At 43.8% G+C, this 26,347-nt stretch overlaps 2 long non-coding RNA genes across 4 annotated transcripts in view; one reads left to right on the top strand and one right to left on the bottom strand.

Moving 5' to 3' along the window:
- LOC132385968 (uncharacterized) overlaps window positions 1–26,347 on the bottom strand; it is a 73,457-nt gene that overhangs the window by 12,346 nt on the left and 34,764 nt on the right. The gene's annotated exons all lie outside the window — the stretch shown is intronic.
- LOC132385966 (uncharacterized) lies at window positions 1,117–24,507 on the top strand. 3 transcript variants are annotated; one of them, XR_009509364.1, is made up of 4 exons: window positions 1,117–1,259; window positions 2,684–2,950; window positions 15,657–15,924; window positions 24,043–24,507. It is a non-coding gene; the product is annotated as an uncharacterized LOC132385966 (long non-coding RNA). The 3 variants fall into 3 exon arrangements; XR_009509362.1 differs by having other exon boundaries at window positions 1,118–1,259; window positions 24,099–24,507; XR_009509363.1 differs by lacking the exon at window positions 15,657–15,924 and having other exon boundaries at window positions 1,119–1,259; window positions 24,099–24,507.

Below are 26,347 nucleotides of genomic sequence, written 5' to 3'. Positions count from 1 at the left end.
CAAAAAAAAACTCAGAAAAATTATACGTCCCCTAATACTCCTAATTTAATCAAAAGTCCTTTCTTCCATATCATTTCCCTTTTCAGTCTCGAAATACTGCTATTACAACATCTTTATTTAATTGTGCTTTCCGAATATCATCTTCCAAAATCCACTCTAATAAAACACTTTATCACCACTCTTTCCAAAATATAACTCAAGCGCTTGATTACTATACATTCCATAAGTTTACATAAATGAGACTTTCACGATATAGGTCCTTAACTAGAAGGGGATCTGCCAGGTTTTCAGGCACTACTATTTCCATTTTCCATGAGGAAAGTAGATGCACAATTCAAATATTTAATATTTTACAAATGCGAATTATATACAATTACAATTTCAAATATCACTCTTTCCTGGAGACACCTGCCCTGCATTATTAATAGACTTCTTAAATTCATACAAAGAAATCTCTCCATCAGTGATACTATCATTGCTGCAGCTGACTTCCAGCACATCAGGGTATTCACTGAAAAAATTATCCCTATATTGTTTAATTTCTTCACTTAAATTATCCTGATTATGAATCTCATCAAATGACCCAGCCAGTAACACAACCTTCCCTGTTTGAGTAACAATCATTTTGCCCTCAATAATCAACACTGGAATTTTATGATCCCCACAAATCCCCCCATTTTCTAAATCATATCCCAAACAATTCCAAGTTTGATATCCTTTCCAATATTATCTCCATATAACCTCCAGTAAATCACCTCCTTCCTCACCACGGCCTTTGCCCATTTGTTGATAATGTAACTCGGAGACTGATGCACCATCACATAAAAACTCACATTTCTCCCAATTTGCTTCCTGTCCCGTTATAAATCCAAATCCTAACTCATAAAGACAGGAAGGCTGACTGACGTTCACATAGACTACTCACTCTCTGAGATCCCATTTGAGCGACAGGCACTACAGCCAATGACAGCAGGGGTCAGTGTTACGTCTGAGCTACGATAGGCTGGAGGAAATCGCCACATGACCAGCCCCTCCTCTTCCGCTCCGTCGCCATGGCGGATATCAGCGAGTCGCTTCTGTCGGTGTCGCTGGCCTCGGCGCCCACAAGGACGGGTGTGATTCCCCTTCGCGCCCCGGTGGGTCTGTTTCGGTGGCGTCTGTGGTGGCTGACGAAACATGCTTTGACAGGGAGCGAGCGAGGATCAATGACTACAACTCCCAGAAGGCCCCACTGATGACGTTGACGGTGTTGTTTCGGGGTAAGGTATCAAAGCAAAATGGAGGAAAATGTAATGCATTACGTTTTCTGTACTGTGTCGTGCCTTCAATAAACAATTAAACTAAAAGAGAGATTCCAGCGAGAAATAGAGAGAACACAGAACAATACAGCACAGTACAGGCCCTTCGGCCCACAATGTTGTGCCGACCCTCAAACCCTGCCTCCCTAAGCTTAAATTCCTCCATATACCTGTCTAGTAGACTCTTAAACTTCACTCGTGTATCTGCCTCCACCACTGACTCGAGCAGTGCATTCCACGCACCAACCACTCTCTGAGTATAAAATCTTCCTCTAATATCCCCCTTGAACTTCCCTCCCCTTATCTTAAAGCCATGTCCTCTTGTATTGAGCAGTGGTGCCCTGGGGAAGTGGCGCTGGCTGTCCTCTCTATCTATTCCCCTTAATATCAACTATACCTCTATCATTTCTCCTCTCACACTCCTTCTCTCCAGAGAGTAAAGCCTTAGCTCCCTGAATCTCTGATCATAATCCATACTCTCTAAACCAGGCAGCATTCTGGTAAATCTCCTCTGTACCCTTTCCAGTGCTTCCACATTCTTCCTATAGTGAGGTGACCAGAACTGGACAGAGTACTCCCTGTGGCCCAACCAGAGTTTTATAGAGCTGCATCATTACATCGCGACTCTTAAACTCTATCCCTCGAGTTATGAAAGCTAACACCGCATAAGCTTTCTTAACTACTCTGTCTACCTGTGAGGCAACTTTCAGGGATCTGTGTACATGTAGCCCCAGATCCCTCTGCTCCTCTGCACTGCGAAGTGTCCTGCCATTTACTTTGTACTCTGCCTTGGAGTTTGTCCTTCCAAAGTGTACCACCTCACACTTCTCTGGGTTGAACTCCATCTGCCTATTCTCAGCCCACTCCTGCATCCTATCAATGTCTCTCTGCAATCTTTGACAATCCTCTTCATTATCCACAACACCACCAATCTTTGTGCCTTCTACAAACTTGCCAACCCATTCTTCTACCCCCACATCCAGGTCGTTAATAAAAATCACAAAATGTAGGGTTCCCAGAACTGACCCTTGTGGGATACCACTAGTCACAACCCTCCAATCCGAATGTACTCCCTCCACCAGAACTCTCTGCTTTCTGCAGGCAAGCCAATTCTGAATCCACCTGGTCAAACATCCCTGGTTCCCATGCCTTCTGACTTTATGAATAAGCCTACCGTGTGTAACTTAATCAAATGCATTACTAAAATCCATGTAGATCACATCCACTGCACTACCCTCATCTATATGCCTGGTCACCTCTTAAAAGAACTCCATCAGGCTTTTGAGACACGATCTGTCCTTCAGAAAGCCATGCTGACTGTCACTGATCAGACCATGATTCTTTAAATGCCAATAAATCCTATCTTTCTGAATCTTTTCCAACAGCTTTCCCACCACAGATGTAAGGCTCAATGGTCTATAATTATCGGGACTATCCCTACTACCCTTTTTGAACAAGGGGACAACATTCGCCTCCCTCCAATACTCCGGTACAATTCCCGTGGACAATGAGGACATAATGATCTTCGCCAGAGGCTCAGCAATCTATTTCCTTGCCTCGGATGCAGAACTGGGAAGCACAGATGGAGTTCACCACAGATGAAGAGGTTCATTTCTGCAGATCAAATTTGAACACAGAATATAATATTAATGGTAAGACTCTTGGCATTGTGGACGGTCAGATAGATCTTGGGGTCCATGTCCATACGACACTCAAAGCTGCTGTGGAGGTTGGCAGTGTTGTTAGGAAGGGGTCTGGTGTGATGGCCTTTATCAACCGTGGGATTGAGTTCAAGAGCTGTGAGGTGATGTTGAAGCGATATTTCTCCTAACCTGTACATAAGTAATTGTACCCCGACACGGCAGGGCTGTGGACTTAGTTGGACCCCACTTGGGAGTCCTGTGTTCAGTTCTGGTGGCCTCACTACAGGAAGGATGTGGATACTATAGGGTGCAGAGTAGATTTACAAGGATGTAGCTCTTGGATTGGAGAGCAGCGTTATGAGAATAGATTGAGTGAACTTAGCCTTTCCTTCTTGGAGCGACGGAGGATGAGAGGTGACCTGATAGAGGTGTATAAGATGATGAGAGGCTTTGACCATGTGGATAGCCAGAGGCATTTTCCAAGGCTTGAAGTGCCTAACACGTGGGGACGTAGTTTTAGCTGCTTAGAAGTCGGTACTGAGGGAATGTCAGGGGTAAGTTTCTTACACACAGAGTGGTGGGTGTGTGGAATGCACTGCCGGCAGCGATGGTGGAGGTGGATACAACAGGATATTTTAATAGACTCTTAGATAGCGTCATGGAGGATAGAAACACAGAGGGCTATATGATCGGGAAATCCTAGACAGTCTCTAGAGTAGGTTACATGGTCGGTACAACATTGTGGGCTGAAGAGCCTGTAATGTGCTGTAGATTTCTGTGTTCTGTGTCAAAGACAGGCAGAGGGATTAGTTTAAATGGACAGGAAGAGAGCACGAGAAGGTTGGGCCGAAAGGCCTGTGTTAGCACCGTAAGTGACGGGTTCTGTCCCAGCCATCGACTCTATTCCCCTCAACAGATGCTGCCTGACATGATAACGTTCTTGAAAAGTTGCATTCAGTTCCGCTTAGCATTCCGTACAAAGGTTGTTTTGTGCTGGAAGAGTGCAGAGGAGATTCATCATGATTGAGGGGGCTTCTGTTCATAAGTCCATAAGGCATCGGAACAGAATTAGGCCATTCAGCCCATTGAGTCAGCCACCTTTCCATCATGGCTGATCCCAGATCGCACTCATTTCCAGATATCTGACCTCCCGCCATATACTTTGATGCCCTGACCAATCAGGAAACGATCAACTTCCACCTTGAATATACCCACACACTCGGCCTCCACCGCAGTCTGTGGCAGAGCATTCCACGGATCCATTACACCTTGGCTAATAAAAAAAATAAGCTGCTTACCTCTGTTTGAAAAGGTGGCCCTTCAACTTTGTGGCTGTGCCCCACCACAGGAAATACCTTCTCCACATCCACCTTATCCAGGCCTTTCAACATTCGGTAGGTTTCAATGAGATGCCCCGCATTTTTCTGAGTTCCAGTGAGCACAGGGTCAAAGCTGCCAAGTGCTCCTCATATTTTAATCCCTTCATTCCCGAAATCATCTTTCTGAACTTCCTCTGGACTCTTTCCAATGACAACACATCCTGTCTGAGATGTGGGGCCCAACACTGTTGACAATACTCCAAGTGTGGCCTGACTAGAGTCTTATAAAGCCTCAGCATTATCTCGTTGCTGTTATATTCATGGGGCGAGATTGGACTGTGTTGATCTACAGGGGGATCTTGGAATCCGAGATCATAACTCCCAGATAGTGGTTCCATTGTCAGGCAGTTATGTTGCAGTTGTATAAATCTCTAGTTTATCCACATCTGGAGAATTGCATTTGAAGACAGGAATAATGCGGAGGTTTTGGATGGTGAGTGGAAGAGGCTTAACAGGATGCTGCCTGGATAAAGTGAGACCGGACAATCTCGGGGAATTTTCTCCGGAGTGGCAGAGGCTGAGAGAGGTCTGACAGACGTTTACAGGAATGTGAGAGACACAGACAGATTGGACAGCCGGGATTTTTTCTCTAAGGAGGAAATGTCCAATGCCAGTGGGCATGCACTTCAGGAGAAAGAGGGAACACATCCTCATTGGTCCTTTTTGCACTATTGAAGTATTTTGTGATTTAGTGTAATTTTGTCTTTTCTCTGCATAGCTGCTGTTGGAAAAAAAAAACAATTAGAAAAGACAATGATGTTAAAAACTTGACTCAGAATGTTTAAAGAAGATTTGCGGTTCAAGTTTTGTTTTTCATTCCCAGAGTGGTGGGTGTCTGGAGTGAATATCGGGTGGTGGTGGAGGCAGATGTGATAGAGGCTATTGGATCCCACGTGGATGTGAGGAGAATGGAGGGATGTGTTCCTTGTGTTGGCAGAAGGGATTGGTTTAGTAAGGCATGAAGTTGGATAAAGTTGGTTCAGAACAACACAGTGAGCAGAAGGGCCTGTTCAAGGACAAGTACAGCAAGCAGAGCAGGTGAACTGGATAAAGTGATCCCACTCGGAGAACAGACTGTGACGTCAGTGGATATATGCCGGCATCACAGTTCTCTCACCAAAGATACTTTACTGCTGGATAAAATTAAGTTTGTGAAGTTTATGAACAATCGGGTGAATTGTACTGATCAGGCATCTCATCCTACTGAGGAAATTAAAATTGTTGTGAAAGCTGCAGAAAGGTATCTTGGTGTAACTGGTGTTTTGTGGGAAGCTGTAAATGAAGCTCTGAGTTGTGGGGGTTTCTGCATCCCAGTCTACTTGTGAAGATATGTAATGGGATTGAAATATTGAAGTGAAATGCAAGAAGCCTGATTTTACATGGCCAACACTTTCAGCAGTTTATTTCTGATTTGTCAGATTCTTCCGATGTTATATCTGTTCAGAAAACCTGCAAATTTTAAGTTTTATTCCTGTGCAGGATTATATTGTTGTTTGCCTTGACAGGTCAGTTGGTAGAGGGGTGGTGTTGTCAGTTTTATAAGGAAAGGGGCAGAGTATAGTGTTGTGAATGGGAATAAAATGCATCATGAACTTGTCGAAAATCTTGATTCAACAGATATGTGTAATTTTCTTTTGAAAAATATTAGCTTTCTGAATTGTATTTGGAAGTTTGGCCATCCACTTTTCTCATGGAAAATGGTTGTAGTAGTTCCCATTCTAAAACCTGGATCTCCCCGTCTGATCCTCCTTGTAGGCCAATATCATTAAAGTCTCATTTATGTAAACTTGTAGAATGTATGGTAATCGAATGTTTGAATTATATTTTCGATAAAAGAGGTAAATTCATGTTTTATCAGAGGGGAATTTGGAACGATAGAATAAGACCATAAGAAAAAGGAGCAGAAGTCAGTCATTCGGCCCATCGAGTCTGCTCTGCCATTTTATCATGAGCTGATCCATTCTCCCATTTAGCCTTCTCACCATGACCTTTGATACCCTGGCTACTCAGATACCTAGCAATCTCTGCCTTAAATAACATTGGAATCAGTTTGGGTTTGGAAGATCATAATAGGAAAGTACAGTTAAATAAAGATGTTGTAATAGCAATATTTTTGATATTGAAAAGGCAAATGATATTTATTGCATGGACTTTTGATTAATTTTTCGAAATGCAATTGAGAGGGCTATTGTACAATTTTTTTCTGATTGTTTCTATTTGTATGTCTTGTAAAGGTCTGGATGGGCAAGTATGACATTGAATTCATTTTTATATTTGGAAGATGGTATTAGTAAAGCCAGTTAAATATAGATGTTGTAACAGCAGTATTTTTACTATTCAAAAGGCTGATGGTATTTATGGAAGGAAAGAATTTTTATGAAATTGTGGAAATGAGGATGGAGGGGCTATTATCTAACTTTGAGTTGTTTTAATTGAACGTTTTGTGTCAGGTATGGGTGGGAAAGTTATATTCAGGTTGTTATGAGATAGAGACTGGGATCCCACAGGCAGTATTTATTATTTTATATAGTTATGAATCCCGTAACTGGAGAACTTACCAGCAAAGATAGAGAGGTCCGTTGAAGTCTGATGTCACTATTTTCAAACGTTTTACTCATAAAGGGACACAAAAGTAGGGTTAATACATACATTTAGATAGTGCACATTGTCAACATTCAATCTAAAGCGCGGGTATAGTAATTATCATCATTAAGAAGTGAGCTCTGCTGGTGTCTAGGGGTTAATAGATTGTCCGTTGGAAATATAAAAGTCACTCTGAAGGTCTGCAGGCCGCAGCCCTTTGAAAATCGCTGGGTTTTGCGTGGGGCGACCGAGAGAGAGAGATTGGGCGGGGGAGAAGAGAAAGAACTTGCCGAGTCTTGATGAATCTTCCGTGAAATCGGGGAAGCGTTGGTTCCCTCTCCCCGATGATAGTTAAAAGCGGTTTCCTGTGTGATTCCAGCCACAAATTCCAATCCCGGAATCTAACGCACGTGGCTTCCTTCAGAATGGCATCCCGCTACTGCGGGATCGCTCTCTCGTGTCTTCTGGGTGCGTCTAAGGGGCTGTCCCCCTGAGACTCTCCTTTATACTTCCTCACGGGGTCGCAGGTGTCAATCAGGTTGAGATGATGCAATCTCTCTCTCAACCAGCCCACCTTGCCCAAGGGCTTTTCACGTGGTCTCCATGAGACAATAGTTGCTGGCATCTTATTCTGTATCCCTGGTGGGACGTGCAATTTTTCACGTTCCTCTCTCTCTCACTTCCTGGGTCTACTGACCCCCCCCCCTCCTCAAAGGGTGCTCTTGCGATTCTCACAAATGAGGGGGCTGGGATCATAACAATATTATAATTAATAATATTTTTCTCTGAGACAGGTTTTTCATTGTGTAAATCTCTATGTGCAGATGATGGAGGTTTATGGATTAGAGGTAGAAATTTCACTTTTACTGTATATAGGATGCTTTAGCAATTAGTAAGGTCGAACAGTCGGCGACTAGATGGGATTTAAGCTTTCAGTAGCAAAAACACAAGTTATGTGCTTTACAAACAGGATTAATGGACCTGCACTTGATTGGAAATGATATGGTCAAACTCCTTAAAAGGTGTCAATGGTGAGATTTCCAGGCATGTGGACGGATAATAAACTGACATTGAAGCACCGGATCAGAAAATAATTGATAAATGTAAAGAAACATTAAATACTCTTCGTTATCCCTGTGAGTATTCTTGGGTGTGACATGAAAATATTTGATGATCAATCTCGTTTGTTTAATTGGATCTGTTCTTGATTATGTTTGTGGTTTATAGATCACCTTCCTCTTCAACTTTATGATGTTTGGGTGTGATTCATTTCGTGCTTTAAGATTGTGTTGTGGTTAAGTCAGGTCGTCCCCTGATTCGGCTTTACTGGTTGAAATGGGACAATTGCCCTTCCAGGGACAGAGGTGGAAGTTGACGTAAACAAATTGGATTGAACATCCTGTGCTAAAGGGTGGTGGGGAACATCACAAGAAGAATGCTTTTAGTTCTGGGTGGCTGGGTTCTTATCACGCTGGGAATATGAGTGTATTGGATGATACAATATGTCCCACTGTAGCTTTCTCAGTAACCCCACTTTGTTGTTTTTTCCAACGACTGTAGTTAATTTTAGGTTACACAATTGGATTCCGTTCTGCCTGAGAGTCTGTTGGTTCACGAGTATATTAATGAAAGTTATTATCATACGGTCAGCATTTTTACAGATGGGTTAAAACGTAATTTAACTGGGAATGTTGGTGCTCTGTTCTCATTTTTTGTGTGTGCCTGAGTTGCAGGCAATGATAAGCAAATCACTTACCAGCCATTTGTGGGTCTATGAAGCAGAATTCTTTGCTTTGATTTTAGGGTTACTGTATGTGGAGGAAACTGGTCCTTGCAAACTTGTAATTTGTTCAGATTCTCTTTCGGTTTTGATGAGCCTTAAAACAGGACATTCTAGCAGTAGGTCAGATTAACTGTTGGAAACTCATCAAGCATTATTTCATATACAAAGTTCGGTTCATATGTCTGCACCTTATGGGCCCTGCACATCACACTGTTGAGGGAAATGATGGAGTTGACTGTTTAGCAACAAAACCTGTTAGCAGTTCAGCTGTGGATATAGACATTCCACTTCGCAAATCAGAAGCTAAGGGGATGGTAGGGTTAAGAATTCAGGACTTATGGCAAGATCTGAAGGAAAATTGCCATAAGGACTGATGCCTTTACAGAATACATAAACAAGTTGGGTTTTTGGAAGAAGGGCTTAAAACAGGAAGGGAAGGAATGGTATTGACACGACTTAGAATTGTCAACACTGTGCTTAATTATGCCTTGTATTTAATTAGAAAACTTCATTCTGTGTCACAGGACCATAGAACCCTAGAACACTACAGAACAGAACAGGCCCTTCAGCCCTTCATGTTGTGCCGACCCATATAATCCTTAAAAAAAGTACTAAACCCACACTACCCCATAACCCTCTAATTTTCTTTCATCCGTGTGTCTGTCCAAGAGGTTCTTAAATACCCCTAATGTTTTAGCCTCCACCACCAACCCTGGCAAGTCATTCCAGGCACTCACAACCCTCTGTGTAAAATAAAACTTACCCCTAATGTCTCCCCTAAACTTCCATCCCTTAATTTTGTACCTATGTCCTCTGGTGTTTGTTATTGGTGCCCTGGGGAACAGGTACTGACTATCCACCCTATCTATGCCTCTCATAATCTTCTAGACCTCTATCAAGTCCCCTCTCATTCCTCTACGTTTCAAAGAGAAAAGTCCCAGCTCTGCTAACCTTGCTTCATATGACTGTTGTGTACATTTTGTCATTATGAAACTTTTAAACACATACTATTTCAGTGTGAAGCAGATATGGGCGAAAAAAATCAAATGCAGTCTTCAGTACAATCTTTGAGGGGTTGATAGTTTTCAGACTAAAAACTTTATTAAGTTATAGGACTGACGTTAAATTAATTCACAGTATTGAACATGCAGAGGCATATAATAATGGAATCGTCCCAATTGTATCGGGACGTTACTCTGGGGATGACGACTTAACAGAGGTGGCTGATGGATGTGGGAACAGCAGGAGAGACGTGTCCCACCGAAGAAGTTCTCCAATGGCGGGGGTAGGAATCCGTCGCTGACAAGTCAAGTTAACGACTGTGTTAACTCTAAGGAAATGGCATATAAGGTAGCAAAGGTGAGTCGGATGTTGGATTATTGGGATGCTCTTAAAATCCAACAAAAGGCAACGAAAAAAGCCATAACAATGGTCAAGACGAAATATGAGGGCAAACTAGCCAATAATATAAATCAGGATACTAAAAGTTTAGTTTTCAGTTACATGAAGAGTGAAAGGGAGATGAGAGTTGATACTAGACCACTGGAAAATGATGCTGGTGAAGTAGTAATGGGGGACAAAGAAATGGCAGATGAACTTAATGAACAATCTTCACTGTCTTTTCCAGTCAGCACCACCCCCACTTGTCCCATTTAACCTGTTTCAGTTCGTGTGGACTGTAGCACCCGGGGGAGCTCAGGACCCTATTCTATTCTGTTGTTGGATGTGGTGAACGAGTTAAAATTAATGGATCGATAATTCTCATCTCATGATTATTTCACTCTCTGCATATTTACATTTACAGTGATCTTACTCCTGACGCCAGTCCCAGGACCCAACCCATTTACAGACCCAGAGCATAACGGGAGCAGATCCTCAGCCACTGGTTTTCATCCCCAGTCGCAAAGTAAGGATAAAGTTTCCCCGTGAATGTATTCCCAGTGAAGGTGTGGAGATGGGGCTTGGTTTCCGCGTTGTAAAATGAAACTGTCCCGGACTCGTAACTGAGATAAACTCCCACCCTCCCGGGGATGGGACCGGCAGCGAGACAGGACTCGGGGGAGGGGAGACCATGGGACATGTCACAATCCCGATGTAACACATCATAATTCCGCCCGATGACCCAGAATCCGGTGTCCGGACTCAGACTGACCCGTCTCTTCCTCTTCACAGACTCTGCGGCGACTCCCAGACCCCAGCCCCGATTCCCCGTCACCTCCACCTCCCAGTAATGTCTCCCCTATGTGAATCCCTCCGATCCCAGCATACATGCCCGATTTGTGAATCTCTTCCCGGTGTCAGGGAGATCTCTCCGGGTCCGGGTACATCTCACACTCTTCTGATCCTCAGACACCTCGATCCATGGATTCGCCGTTTCCACATCCAGGGTGACAGAGACTGGGAGGGGAAGCAGAGAATTAGAGAGTCCCCGGGCATTGTGGGGAGACTCAGGCAGCACTGCCCCAGAGATTGGGGGAACACTCGGGCAAAGCGTCCCCAGGACCAGTGGAAAGCCCGTGGGCCTTCGGCGCAGTCGGGTTGCCGACAGGCAACCTTTCCCACGGAAGCAGGTGGGCAACTAATATCTCTCCAATATCTTTCCGCTGGACGGAGAGCAGAGATTTACCGATCAAACAGACACAAAATGCTGTAGGAACCGAGCGGGTCAGGTAGCATGTGTGGAGAGAGATGGACAATCAACGTTTCAGATCGACATCTTCTCTGAAGAACAAAAATGAATAGGGGAGAGAGACAGCAGAAACGAGTGCGGGAAAGGAGTGGATTAAGATGGGAAGGGGGTGAGTGAATGGATTTAAACAAGAGGTCACAGAGGCTCTTCTAAACTTTTAGTATCCTGATTTATATTATTGGCCAGTTTGCCCTCATATTTCGTCTTGACCATTCTTATGGCTTTTTTCATTGCCTTTTGTTGGATTTTAAGAGCATCCCAATCATCCAACATCCCACTCACCTTTGCTACCTTCTATGCCATTTCCTTAGGTTTAACACAATTAATACATGCCTTTTCCAGCTCAAACTGTAAATTGATTTAAAGTCAATCCCATAATTTAATAAAGTTTTTACCTGAAAACTATCTTCCCTCGCAAAGATTGTACTGAAGACTGCAGTTGATTTCTCTTCAGCCAGCCTTATATGCTTCATATTGAAATAGTATGTATTTCGACAGTTTCATAATGACAAAATGTAAACGACACAGAATGAAATTTTCCAATTAGTTACAAGGCATAATTAAGCATAGTGTGGGCATTTCTAAGTCGAGTCAATATCATTCCTTCCCTTGTTTTAAGACCTTCTTCTATAAACACTGCAAGATTATGTATTCTGTAAAGGTGTCTGTCCTTATGTCCATTATCCTACGTCTTGCCAAAAGCCCCTAATTCTTAACAGTACCAACCCTTTAGCTTCTAATTTGCTAAGTGGAAGGTCTATATCCGCAGCTTAACATTTAACAGCTTTTGGTGCTAAACAGTCAACATCATCATTTCCCTCATCATTGTGATCTGCGGCCCATAATGTGCAGGCTTATAAATCAAACTTTAGATATGAAATACCGTTTGAGGAGTTTCCAACAGTCAATCTGACCTACTGCCAGAATGACCTGTATAAGAGTCATCAAAACCGAAACGTATTCTGAACAAATTATAAGGACTAATTTCCTTCACCCACTGTAAACCTATCATCAAATACACCCGTATTCCCAGTGTGGTAAGAACCCAGCCACACAAAACAAAAAACACTCTTCTTGTGATGTCCCCAACCATCCTCCAGCACACCTTTAACAGGATGATCATTTCATTGCCCTCTGAAATTAATCCAGAATGTTAACGTCAACTTGAACCTCCAGCAACACACACAAAATGCTGGTGGAACACAGCAGGCCAGGCAGCATCTGTAGGGAGAAGCACTGTCGACGTTTCAGGCCGAGTCCCTCCGTCAGGACAGGTATAGATGTTGCCTGGCCTGCTGCGTTCCAGCAGCATTTTGTGTGTGTTGCTTGAATTTCCAGCATCTGCAGATTTCCTCGAGTTTGAACTTGAACCTCTTGTTACTTTGAGGGCAATTGTTCCATTGCAATCAGTAAAGCCAAAACAGGAGACAACATTACTGCACCAGAACACAATCTTAAAGCCTGTATCACATACAAACATTGTTAATTTGAAGATGGATCCCATTCTCTATCTCATAGAAACACAAACATAACATGCTGACCGGTACTTGGACAGTCCATCCAAAAAAAAACTCAGAAAAATTATACAATGTCCCCCTCACTCCTAATTTAATCAAAAGTCCTTTCTTCCATATCATTTCCCTTTTCAGTATCAAGAAATACTGCTATTACAACATCTTTATTTAATTGTGCTTTCCAAATATCATCTTCCAATCCTAAAACTGAATCTAACGTCATTTTACCTTTTGAAATCCACTCTAATAAAACACTATATCAACACTCTTTCCAAAATATAACTCAAGTGCTTGATTACCAAACATTCAATCAGTTTACATAAATGAGACGTTCACGATTTTGGCCCATAACAAGAAGGATCAAATGGGGATCTACCAGGTTTTAGAATAGGTACGACTGCTGCCATTTTCCATGAAGAAAGTAGATGCACAATTCAAACATTTAATATTTTCACTAAAGAGAATTATATACAATTACAATTTCAAACATCTCTTTCCCGGGGACACCTGACCTGCATTATTAATAGACTTCTTCAATTTATACAAATAAATCTCTCCATCAGTGATACTGTCATTGCTACAGCTGACTTCGAGCATATCAGGGTATTCACTGAAAAACATATCCCTACATTGTTTAACTTCTTCACTTAAATTATCCTGATTATGAATCTCAGCAAATGACCCAGCCAGTAACACAAACTTCCCTGTTTCAGTAACAATCATTTTGCCCTCATTAAACAACACTGGAATATTATGATCCCCACAAACCCCCCCCCCCCCATTTTCAAAATCATATCCCAAACATCTCCAAGTTTAATATCCCTTCCATTATTATCTCCATATAATCTCCAGTAAATCACCTCCTTCCTCACCACGGCCTTTGCCCTTTTATTGTTAATAATGTCACTCGGAGACTGATGCACCATCAGATAAAAACTCACATTTCTCCCGATTTGCTTCCTGTCCCGTTATAAATCCAAATCCAAACTCATAAAGCCTGGAATGCTGATTGACGTTCACATAAACTAATCACCCTCTGAGTTCCCATTTGAGCGACAGGCACTGCAGCCAATGACAGCAGGGGTCAGTGTTACGTTTGAGCTGCGATAGGCTGGAGGAAATCGGCCCATGCTCAGCCAATCCTCTTCCGCTCCATCGCCATGGCGGAGATCAGCGAGTCGCTTCTGTCGGTGTCGCCGGCCTCGGCGCCCACAAGGACGGGTGTGATTCCCCTTCGTGCCTCGGTGGGTCTGTTTCGGTGACGTCTGTGGTGGCTGACAAAACATGCTTTAACAGGGAGCGAGCGAGGATAATGACTACAACTCCCAGAAGGCCCCACTGATGACGTTGTGGTGTTGTTCAGGGGTAAGGTATCAAAGCAAAATGGAGGAAAATGTAATGCATTACGTTTTCTGTACTGTGTCGTGCCTTCAATAAAAAATTAAACGAAAAGAGAGATTCCAGCGAGAAACAGATAGAACAAAGAACAATACAGCACAGTACAGGCCCTTCGGCCCACAATGTTGTGCCGACCCTTAAACTCTCCTCCGTAACTAAACTTCCTCCATATACCTGTCTAGTAGACTCTTAAACTTCACTCGTGTATCTGCCTCCACCACTGACTCGGGCAGTTCATTCCACGCACCAACCACTCTCTGAGTATAAAATCTTCCTCTAATATCCCCCTCGAACTTCCCTCCCCTTACCTCAAAACCATGTCCTCTTGTATTGAGCAGTGGTGCCCTGGGGAAGAGGCGCTGGCTGTCCACTCTATCTATTCCCCTTAATATCTTGTATACCTCTATCATGTGTCCTCTCATCCTCCTTCTTTTCCGAGAGTAAAGCCCGAGCTCCCTTCATATCTGATCATAATCCATACTGTCAAAACCAGACAGAATTCTGGTAAATCTCCTCTGTACCCTTTCCAATGCTTCCACATCCTTCTTATAGTGAGGTGACCAGAACTGGACAGAGTACTCCAAGTGTGGCCCAACCAGAGTTTTACAGAGCTGCATTATTACATCGCGACTCTTAAACTCTATCCCTCGACTTAGGAAAGCTAACACCCCATAAGCTTTCTTAACTACTCTGTCTACCTGTGAGGCATCTGGACATGTAGCCCCAGATCCCTCTGCTCCTCCACACTTCCAAGTATCCTACCATTTACTTTGTACTCTGCCTTGAAATTTGTCCTTCCAAAGTGTACCACCTCACACTTCTCCAGGTTGAACTCTATCTGCCACTTCTCAGCCCTCTCCTGCATCCTATCAATGCCTCTCCGCAATCTTTGACATTCCTTAGCACTATCCACAACACCACCAACCTTTGTGTCTTCTGCAAACTTGGCAACCCATCCTTCTACCCCCACATCCAGGTCGTTAATAAAACTCACGAAAAATAGGGATCCCAGAATTGATCCTGGTGGGACACCACTAGTCACAATCCGAATGTACACCGTCCAGCACAACTCTCTGCTTTCTGCAGGCAAGCCAATTCTGAATCCACCTGGTCAAACATCCCTGGATCCCATGCCTTCTGACTTCTGTATAAGCCTGCCATGTGGAACCTTATCAAATGCATTACTAAAATCCATGTAGATCACATCCACTGCACAACCCTCATCTATATGGCTGGTCACCTCCTAAAAGAACTCCATCAGGCTTTTTAGACACGATCTGCCCTTCAGAAAGCCATGCTGACTGTCACTGATCAGACCATGATTCTTTAAATGCCAATAGATCCTATCTTTGTGAATCTTTTCCAACAGCTTTCCCACCACAGATGGAAGGCTCAATGGTCTATAATTATCGGGACTATCCCTACTACCCTTTTTGTACAAGGGGACAACATTTGCCTCCCTCCAGTCCTCCGGTACCATTCCCGTGGACAATAAGGACATAATGATCCTAGCCAGAGGCTCAGCAATCTATCTCCTCGCCTCGGATGCAGAACCGGAAAGTGGCAGAGGGAGTTCAACACAGCTGAAGAAGTTCATTTCTGCAGGTCAAATTTGAACACAGAATATAATATTAATGGTAAGACTCTTGGCAGTGTGGAGAGTCAGAGAGATCTTGGGGTCCACGTCCATACGACACTCAAAGCTTCTCTGGAGGTTGGCAGTGTTGTTAGGAAGGGGTCTGGTGTGATGGCCTTCATCAACCGTGGGATTGAGTTCAAGAGCTATGAGGTGATGTTGAAGCGATATTTCTCCTAACCTGTACATAAGTAATTGTACCCCGACACGGCAGGGCTGTGGACTTCGTTGGACCCCACTTGGGAGTCCTGTGTTCAGTTCTGGTGGCCTCACTACAGGAAAGATGTGGATACTATACAGAGTGTAGAGTAGATTTACAAGGATGTTGCTCTTGGATTGGAGAGCATGCCTTATGAGAATAGATTGAGTGAAATTAGCCTTTCCTTCTTGTAGTGACGGAGGATGAGAGGTGACCTGATAGAGGTGTATAAGATGATGAGAGGCTTTGACCATGTGGATAACCAGAGGCATTTTCCCAGAGACTCTTAGATAGGTTCATGGAGCTTAGAAACACAGAGGGTTATACGATCAGGAAATCCTAGGCAGTCTCTAGAGTAGGTTACAACATTGTGGGCTGAAGAGCCTGTAATGTGCTGTAGATTTCTGTGTTCTGTGTCAAAGACAGGCAGAGGGATTAGTTTAAATGGACAGGAGGACAGCATGAAAAGGTTGGGCCGAAAGGCCTGTGTTAGTGCCGTAAGTGACGGGTTCTGTCCCAACCATCAGATGCTATTCCCCTCAACAGATGCTGCCTGACTTGACAACGTTCTTGAAAAGTTGCATTCAGTTCCACTTAGCATTCTGTACAGAGGATGTTTTGTGCTGGAAGAGTGCAGAGGAGATTCATCATGATTGAGGGGGCTTCTGTTCATAAGTCCATAAGGCATAGGAACAGAATTAGGCCATTCAGCCCATTGAGTCAGACACCTTTCCTTCATGGCTGATCCCAGATCGCACTCAATTCCAGATATCTGACCTCCCCCCATATCCATTGATGCCCTGACCGATCAGGAAACGATCAACTTCCGCCTTGAATATAACCACACACTCAACCTCCACCGCAGTCTGTGGCAGAGCACTCAACAGATCCAATACACCTTGGCTAATAAAAAAATAACCTGCTTACCTCTGTTTGAAAAGGTGGCCCCTCTGCTTTGTGGCTGTGCCCCACCACAGGAAATACCTTCTCCACAACCACCTTATCCAGGCCTTTCAACATTCGGTAGGTTTCAATGAGATGCCCCGCATTTTTCTGAGTTCCAGTGAGCACAGGGTCAAAGCTGCCAAGTGCTCCTCATATTTTAACCCCTTCATTCCCAAAATCTTCTTTCTGAACTCTCTCCAATGACAACACAACCTGTCTGAGATTTGGGGCCCAACAGTGTCAACAATACTCCAAGTGTGGCCTGACTAGTGTCTTTTAAAGCCTCAGCATTATATCTTTGCTGTTATATTCATGGGGTGAGATTGGACTGTGTTGATCTGCAGGGGGATCTTGGAATCCATTTTCATAACTCCCAGATAGTGGTTCCATTGTCAGGCAGTAATGTTGCAGTTGTATAAATCTCTAGTTTAACCACATCTGGAGAATTGCATTTGAAGACAGGAATAATGCGGAGGTTTTGGATGGTGAGTGGAAGAGGCTTAACAGGATGCTACCTGAATAAAGAGACACCGGACAATCTCGGGTAATTTCCTCCGGAGTGGCAGAGGCTGAGGGAGGTCTGACAGACGTTTACAGGAATGTGAGAGACACAGACAGAGTGGAGAGCCGGGATTTTTTCTCTAAGGAGGAAATGTCCAATGCCAGTGGGCATGCACTTCAGGGGAAAGGGGTAACACGTCCTCATTGGACCTTTTTGCACTATTGAAGTATTTTGTAATTTAGTGCATTTTGTATCTTTTCTATGCATAGCTGCTGTTGAAAAAAAATAATTGAAAAGGCAATGATGTTAGAAACCTGACTCAGAATGTTTAAAGGAGATTTGCGTTTCAAGTTTTGTTTTTCATTCCCATAGTGGTGGGTGTCTGGAGTGAATATCGGGTGGTGGTGGAGGCGAAAGAGGCTATTAGATACCACCTGGATGTGAGGCGATTGGAGGGATGTGTTCCTTGTGTAGGCAGAAGGGATTGGTTTAGTAAGGCATGAAGTGACCAGTTCAATTGGTTCAGAACAACACAGTGAGCAGAAGGGCCTGTTCAAGGACAAGTACAGCAAGCAGAGCAGGTAAACTGGATAAAGTGATCCCACTCAGAGAACAGACTGTGACGTCAGTGGATAGATAGATAGATAGATAGATAGATAGATAGATACTTTATTCATCCCCAAGGGGAAATTCAACATTTTTCCAGTGTCCCATACACTTATTGTAGCAAAACTAATTACATAGTATTTAACAGTACAAATATGATATGCATCTAAAATCACCCTCCCAAAAAGCATTAATAAATAGCTTTTAAAAAGTTCTTAAATAGTTTACTGAAGTGCATTGAGTGGTATCTTAAGCTCAGTCCTAACCCCGGCACTTTAACATGTCTTGCCCCTGGTAGTTGAATTGTAGAGCCGAAAGGCGTTGGGGAGTAATGATCTCTTCATCCTGTCTGAGGAGCATTGCATTGACAGCAACCTGCCGCTGAAGCTGCTTCTCCATCTCTGGATGGTGCTGTGCAGAGGATGTTCAGGGTTTTCCATGATTGACCGTAGCCTACTCAGCGTCCTCCGCTCAGCCACCGATGTCATACTCTCCAGTTCTGTGCCCATGACAGAACCCGCCTTCCTTACCAGCTTATTAAGACGTGAGGCGTCCCTCTTCTTAATGCTGCCTCCCCAGCACGCCACCACAAAGAAGAGGGCGCTCTCCACAACTGACCGATAGAACATCTTCAGCATCTCACTACAAACATTGAATGACGCCAGCCTTCTGAGGAAGTACAGTCGACTCTGCGCTTTCCTGCACAGGGCATCTGTGCTGGCAGTCCAGTCTAGCTTCTCGTCTAACTGCACTCCCAGATACTTGTAGGTCTTAACCTGCTCCACACATTCTCCATTAATAATCACTGGCTCCATATGAGGCCTAGGTCTCCTAAAGTCCAGCACCATCTCCTTGGTCTTCGTGAAATTGAGACACAGGTAGTTTGAGCTGCACCATATCACAAAGTCCTGTATCAGTTTCCTATACTCTTCCTCCTGACCATTCCTGACACACCCCACTATGGCCGTATCATCAGCGAACTTCTGCACATGGCAGGACTCCGAGTTATATTGGAAGTCTGATGTGTACAGGGTGAACAGGAGCGGAGAGAGCACGGTCCCCTGCGGCGTTCCTGTGCTGCTGACCACCGTGTCAGACCTACAGTCTACCAACCGCACATACTGAGGTCTGTCTGTCAAGGATATATGCCAGCATCACAGTTCTCTCACCAAAGGCACTTCACTGCTGGATAAAATGAAGTTTGTGATGTTTATAACCGATGAGATGAATTGTCCTGCTCAGACATCTCATCCTGCTGGAGAAATTAAGATTATTGTGAAAGCTGCAGAAAGGTATCTTGGTGTAACTGGTGTTCTGTGGGAAGCTGTAAATGAAGCTCTGAGTTGTGGGGGTTTCTGCATCCCAGTCTACTTGTGAAGATATGTAATGGGATTGAAATATTGAAGTGAAATGCAAGAAGCCTGATTTTACATGGTCAGCACTTTCAGCAGTTTATTTCTGATTTGTCAGATTCTTCCGATGTTATATCTGTTCAGGAAACCTGCACATTTTAAGTTTTATTCCTGTGCAGGATTATATTGTCGTTTGGCTTGACAGGTCAGTTGGTAGAGGGGTGGTGTTGTCAGTTTTATAAGGAAAGGGGCAGAGTATAGAGTTGTGAATGGGAATCAAATGTATCATGAACTTGTAGAAAATCTTGATTCAACAGATATATGTAATTTTCTTTTGTGAAAATATTAACTTTATAAATTGTATTTGGAGGTTTGGCCATCTACTTTTCTCATGGAAAATGGTTGTAGTAGTTTCCATTCAAAAACCTGGATCTCCCCGTCTGATCCACCTTGTAGGCCAATATCATTAAAGTCTCATTTATGTAAACTTGTGGAATGTATGGTAATCGAGTGTTTGAATTATATTTTCGATAAAAGAGGTAATTTCACGTTTTATCAGAGGCAATTTGGAACGGTAGAATAAGGCCATAAGATAAAGGAGCAGAAGTCGGTCATTCGGCCCATCGAGTCAGCTCTGCCATTTTATCATGAGCTGATCCATTCTCCCATTTAGTCCCACTCCCCCACCTTCTCACCATAACCGTTGATACCCTGGCTACTCAGAAACCTAGCAATCTCTGCCTTAAATAACATTGGAATCAGTTTGGGTTTGGAAGATCATATTAAGAAAGTAAGGTTAAATAAAGATGTTGTAATAGCAATATTTTTGATATTGAAAAGGCAAATAATATTTCTTGAAGGATGGACGATTAATTTTTGGAAATGCAATTGAGAGGGCTATTGTACAATTTTTTTCTGATTGTTTCTATTTGTACGTCTTGTAAAGGTCTGGGTGGGCAAGTATGACATTGAATTCATTTTTATGTTTGGAAGATGGTATTAGTAAAGTCAGTTAAATATAGATGTTGTAACAGCAGTATTTTTACTATTCAAAAGGCAGATGGTATTTATGGAAGGAAAGAAATTTTATGAAATTGTGGAAATGTGGATGGAGGGGCGATTATCTAACTTTGAATTGTTTTAATTGAATGTTTTGTGTCAGGTATGGGTGGGAAAGTTATATTCAGGTTGTTATGAGATAAAGACTGTGATCCCACAGGCAGTATTTATTATTTTATATGATAATTAATATTTTTTTTCTGAGATAGGTTTTTCATTGTGTAAATCCCTATATGCAGATGATGGAGGTTTATGGATTAGAGGTAGAAATTTCAATTTTACTGTATATAGGATGCTTTAGCAATTAGTAAGGTCGAACAGTCGGCAAATAGATGGGACAAGTTATGTGTTTTACAGACAGGATTAATGAACCTGCACTTGATTGGAAATGATTGGAACTGATATGGTCAAACTCCTTAAAAGGTGTCAGTGGTGAGATTTCCAGGCATGTGGACGGATAATAAGCTGACATGGAAGTACCGGATCAGAAAATAATTGATAAATGTAAAGAAACATTAAATATTCTCAGTTATCCCTGCGGGTATTCTAGGGTGTTACATGAAAGTATTTGTTGACCAATCTCGTTTGTTTAATTGGATCTGTTCTTGATTATAGTTGTGGTTTATAGATCAGCTTCATCTTCAACTTTATTATGTTTGGGTGTGATGCAAGCACAGGCTTTGAGATTGTGTTGTGGTGCAGTAAATTTATCCCCTGTTTTGGCTTTACTGCATTGGTCAGGCCTAATCTGGAGTATTGTGTGTAGTTTTTGTTACTGGCCTGAAGGAAAGTTATCAACAACATTGAAAGAGTGCAGAGAAAAATTACAGTACGTTTGCTGGGACTTGAGGACTCGAGCTTTAGGAAAAGTTGAGGACTTTATTGCCTTTAGTGTTGGAAAATGAAGGGGGATTTTGCAGATTTATACAAAATTTTCAGTGTTGTTGACAGGGTAAATGCAGACAGGATTTTTCCTCTGAGTTTGGGTGAGATGGGAACTGGAGATCGCAGTTTAAGGGTGAAAGGTGAAATATTTATGAGGAACCTGAGTGGGAATTCCTTCACTCTGAGGGTGTTGAGGGTGTGGGAAGAGCTGTCAGTGGAAGTTATGGATTTCATTGCAGAAAAGTTTGGATCAGTACATGGACGGGAGGGGTATTGAGGGCCATGGTGCAGCTGCGGTTATTGGACTCGGCAGAATAACAATTCGGTACGGACTAAATGGGAAAAAGGGTTTGTTTGTGATGCACCATCAATAACTCATTCTAAGACGTAAAGGCGCGATATCAGCTTTTATTGACTGGAAGAAGGAACAAGCAGTGAGTGACCACCATACTACATCCTGGTGACTGAGAGGCCGGGCCCAGGCTCTGATCGCCTTTATACAGGGGTCTGTGGGAGGAGCCACAGGAGCAGTCAGCAGGGGGCGTGTCCAGACAGCCACACGTAGTTCACCACAGTTTGCTTGTCATAGTGCTCTCTGACTCCGAATAAAGTGTCGATGAAGGGGAATTGGTTGCGGCTGTTGTCGGGAAGCAAACGATGTGCTTTCAGGATTTCCTGCTGGGGAAAGAAGTGAATTGATACAGGACATCCATGGTCAAAGTGTGGCGATCAGAGCCAAGGATTGTAAAGTTGTTGAAAACAAACACAGACACCCCCCACACACACACTCTCACTCACACACACTCTCTCTCTCTCTCACACACACACACACACACACACACACACACACACACACACACACACACACTCCCTTCAACTTCACATTGGCGTTCACACCACTTCCCAAAAATATCTCATTCCTCCTCTTTGGCTCAAACTCTCCCCACTGTCCTGCCCCCATCTTCACCCCTTCCCACTTTTGCCACCTCTGCTTCCCCGTTCTCTCACTGTATCTTTCTCTCCATCTCTTGTCTCCCACTCCCTCATACTTTCCCTTCCTGCTCTCACCTCACCAATTTCCCTCTCTTCCACACACTATCTCTCTCTCCTCTCTTCATCCGTTACCTTCCCACTGACACACTCTTGTCCTCCCTACCCTACCCACTCACTCACTCACTCCCCTTCTTCTGTCCCTTATTGTCTCTTTCTCCCTTTCTACACAAAGCTTCCCCTGCCTCTCACCCTCACCCCAATTCCTCCTTTACTGCAGCTCGTTTTCCGGGCCATCTCCCGTCCCCACATCCCCCACCCCGCACTGTGATAACGGTTGACTCGCACAGTGAATTGTCTGATGTTGCGCAATTCTTCGTTTTAAGGACAGTGACAATGTTTTCTCGGAATACGAAGGCTTGTGGTTTCCGGGAGAGGCCAGTTTGTTCCCTTTTTATGTGCTACAGAATAGGTGGGGGAAGGGAGTGTGGAGGAGAGAGAGAGAGAGAGAGAGAGAGAGAGACTAAATATGTATAAGCCTCAATCTCTTTCTCACTGTCCTCCTCCCTTCATCTGTTCTCAGCCACACCACCCCACTCTTTCCTCCACACATTCCACCCTAATCTTCCCCCTTTTCTGTCGCTTGCTTCCCGGCCACCCTCCCGTCCCCACATCCCCCACCCCGCACTGTGATAACGGTTGACTCACACAGTGAATTATAGATGTTCTGCAATTCTTCATAGTTTGGAAAGCACCAATGTTCTCTCAGAGCTAAAGGCTTGTGGTTTCCGGGAGAGGCCAGTTTGTTCCCTTTCCGTGCGCTGCAGAATAGGCGGTGGAGGGGATGTGGAGTGGACGGGAGAGCCATGTGTTCTCAGTAGCTGCACGGTCACGACAAAGACCAATCGCCGTCTGCGAGCTGGTCTCTGACACAGAACGACACAGACACACAAAGAGACGGACAGACACATACGATTTTGCATATAAACACACAGAGATTCAGACATACAAAAATACTTTAAAATGAATGCAGTTTGCATTTTTGTCGTTTTAAGATGGAGGCAGCTATTTTGTGAACTGTTTGAAATGATTCTTGCTCTGGGATAATCTAGTGTGCTTGTGGGGATGTCAGCAGGTTGGGGGTTCACATGGAAATGGGTCTGCACATTGATTTGCGGATGTGCGGAGGTTTCAGGGTATGTTGGTGAATATGGATTTTGGAGTGTCGGTGAATTTGGGGGTGCACACTGCTTTGGGCATTTCAGGGTGCACAGGGATTTGGGAGTATTTAGGACTGCGCACAGATTTGAGTCTCTCAGCGGATTTGGGGTTGCACACGGATTTGAGGATTGTGCTGACTTAGAAAAGTTTTGGCGAATATTGGGTGCACAGGGATTTGCGCAGGCATAGGGGTTTGTCAGTGAATATGGGGTTGTTGGTGGATTTGTGGGCACCCACTGACTACGGGGTGAGGATGGGTTTGGGGAGGAGCGTAGATTTAAGGGGATGTCAACTAGAATATGGGGACTATGCATGTGGACGTGTGTTTGAAATTTAAACTTTGTTCTTGCTTCTTTTCAGGAGGAGGCAGCTTTTTTTGTGAACACAGTTCTTAAATATTCTCTCTCTCTCTTCAGCTGTCACTCAGAATCCAGCTCCAGCCTCTTAAAGTGACACTCGGAGTTAAGGAAACAGGAGCTGGTAACAGGTGTGTCGGTTGCTTTGGGGTGCACACTGACTGGAGGGTAGAAGGTGGGTTTTTCGGTGAGCACAGATTTGTGGGTGCACACCGATTTGCAGATATGTGAAGAGTGGGTGTGTTTGCGGATTCGGGGGTGCACTCTGACTGGAGGGTTGAATGTGGTTTTTTTCGGTGAGCACAGATTTGTGGGTGCACACCGATTTGCAGATATGTGAAGAGTGGGTGTGTTGGCGGATTCGGGGGTGAACACTGACTTGGGGGAACCGGTGGATTTCGAGGTGTTACAAATCTCATGGTTTTTCCCTTTATACGGACTTCAATAATAAATGCAATATGAAATTTGACCTCTGTTTTTGATTTTTTTTAATGGAGACAGCCATTCCGTGAAATGATTCTTGCACTTAATGTGTATGTGGGGCTGTGTGTAGATTTGGGGCTGTGACGAGACTCAAGGCAAATTTACACTGGCAGCATATTCAATTGATCCCAACCTTTGTTGAGACAGTTGACTCCCACATATGGTCTAAATATGAATTCAATAATGTAATCTCAATCTCTCACCGTGGGCATTGCGCCGGTCAGACGTTATCAGGTGATGAGCCGTTGAAATATCCGGTCACCTTGGGGCTTCAGTTCATTAATAAAGCCGCGTCCTGAGCACACGGCAGAGGCGGCCACAGTGTCTCCGGTCAGGGCTCCAGATCCTCACATTCACCGCCTCATCTCCCAGGTATTTCTAAGGTGAGGCCATGTTCGGCACAGCACCTCCTGTTTTGTGCCAGAGGTTTCGATGTTTATTCCCGGGCGGATTGTCCCATCGATCGGCAGCTCCGGGCAGTTACCAGAGTGTGCGTGGGGGACGGGGCAAAGCACCGGCCTGGAAACTCGTTACCTCATTGGATCGGTCAGATGGCAGTCACAGAATTACTCCTGAATGCCGCTCGCCCATTGGTCTGCAAATATTCCCATCAGTTCCCATTCCCTCCCACCGAACTCGCAGCCCGACGTTGCCAGAAAGTGGCGGAGATCTAGTCGACACGTACAAACAAGCTGGAGGAACTCAGCAAGTCGGGAAGCAACATTTCGTTCCGAGACCCTTCGTCAGGACCACTTTGATGGCGACGGTCTTGCCGGATGCTGGTTGGCTAATCCATTGTCAATCACCTCAGTCTCCGCCTTCTCCTTGAATAATTGGCTGACATGGAGAACGAGGTTTGTATAAACGGCAGCGGACACTCCAATTTAAAGCCACATTCCGGACACGAACTGGACATAGTGTGGTGTAGAGAATTGGGACATAAAACCCTCACTGCTTCCTTTTTCAAATGAAACCTAAATTACCCCCAAAAAGTCCTATAGTTTGTACGTAACAAAACACAATAGCTTGAGTTAAATTAAAATTATTGCCATTTTTAAATGAAAACTACATACCCAGAATGATGCTTCCCAACACGAACAAAGGAATACAGTAATTAGGCATAGTGTGTCAAATTCTAGGTCGTGTCAATGTAATTCCTTATCTTCTTGTTTCATCCACAAACTTCCATAAACACAACAAGTATGTATTCTGTCAAGGTGTCTGCATTGATGCCCTTTATCCCACCAATCTTGATTTAATTATTAATCCAACAACCCCTTAGCTTCTGATGTGCTAGTTAGAATTTTAACAGCTTTTGTAACTGATCCGCTGTGTGCAGGGACCCATAAGAAGTGGAAATATAAACCAATACTCTGCGTATGAAATAACGTCTGATGCGTTTGATTTCCAACAGTAAATCTGTCCTACTGCAAGAATACCGGTTTGAAGACTCATCAAAACCGAACAGGCATCTGAACAAATTACAGCTTTGTGTCACACTTACCCAACAGGCTGGTACATGTCTCGGGGAAAAGGAGATCCAGCCACTCACCAACCCCACCTCCCGTACACACAGGTGCTGTGAGAATCAAGTTTATGCCTCGCGCCCGCACACAGTATCAAATTCACACCAGATACCGTTATGAAATACACCTTAAAGAGTTTACTAAAACTAAAAGAGTACTAGGCAATACAACATATATGAAAGAAAAGAAGAAGCAAAAGGCGCCAACTTATCAAAGTTCAGTCAGTTTAGTGCACATCGTTGGAGCTCAACCATCGAACCATTCGACCCCTCGTCGCTTGCCTCCGCCCTCCGCGTCTTC

Source organism: Hypanus sabinus, assembly GCF_030144855.1.
Source record: "Hypanus sabinus isolate sHypSab1 chromosome X2 unlocalized genomic scaffold, sHypSab1.hap1 SUPER_X2_unloc_7, whole genome shotgun sequence".
Classification (NCBI taxonomy): domain Eukaryota; kingdom Metazoa; phylum Chordata; class Chondrichthyes; order Myliobatiformes; family Dasyatidae; genus Hypanus; species Hypanus sabinus.
The sequence above is the reverse complement of the archived record's forward strand: the minus strand, read 5'-3'. Positions and strand labels throughout refer to the sequence as shown.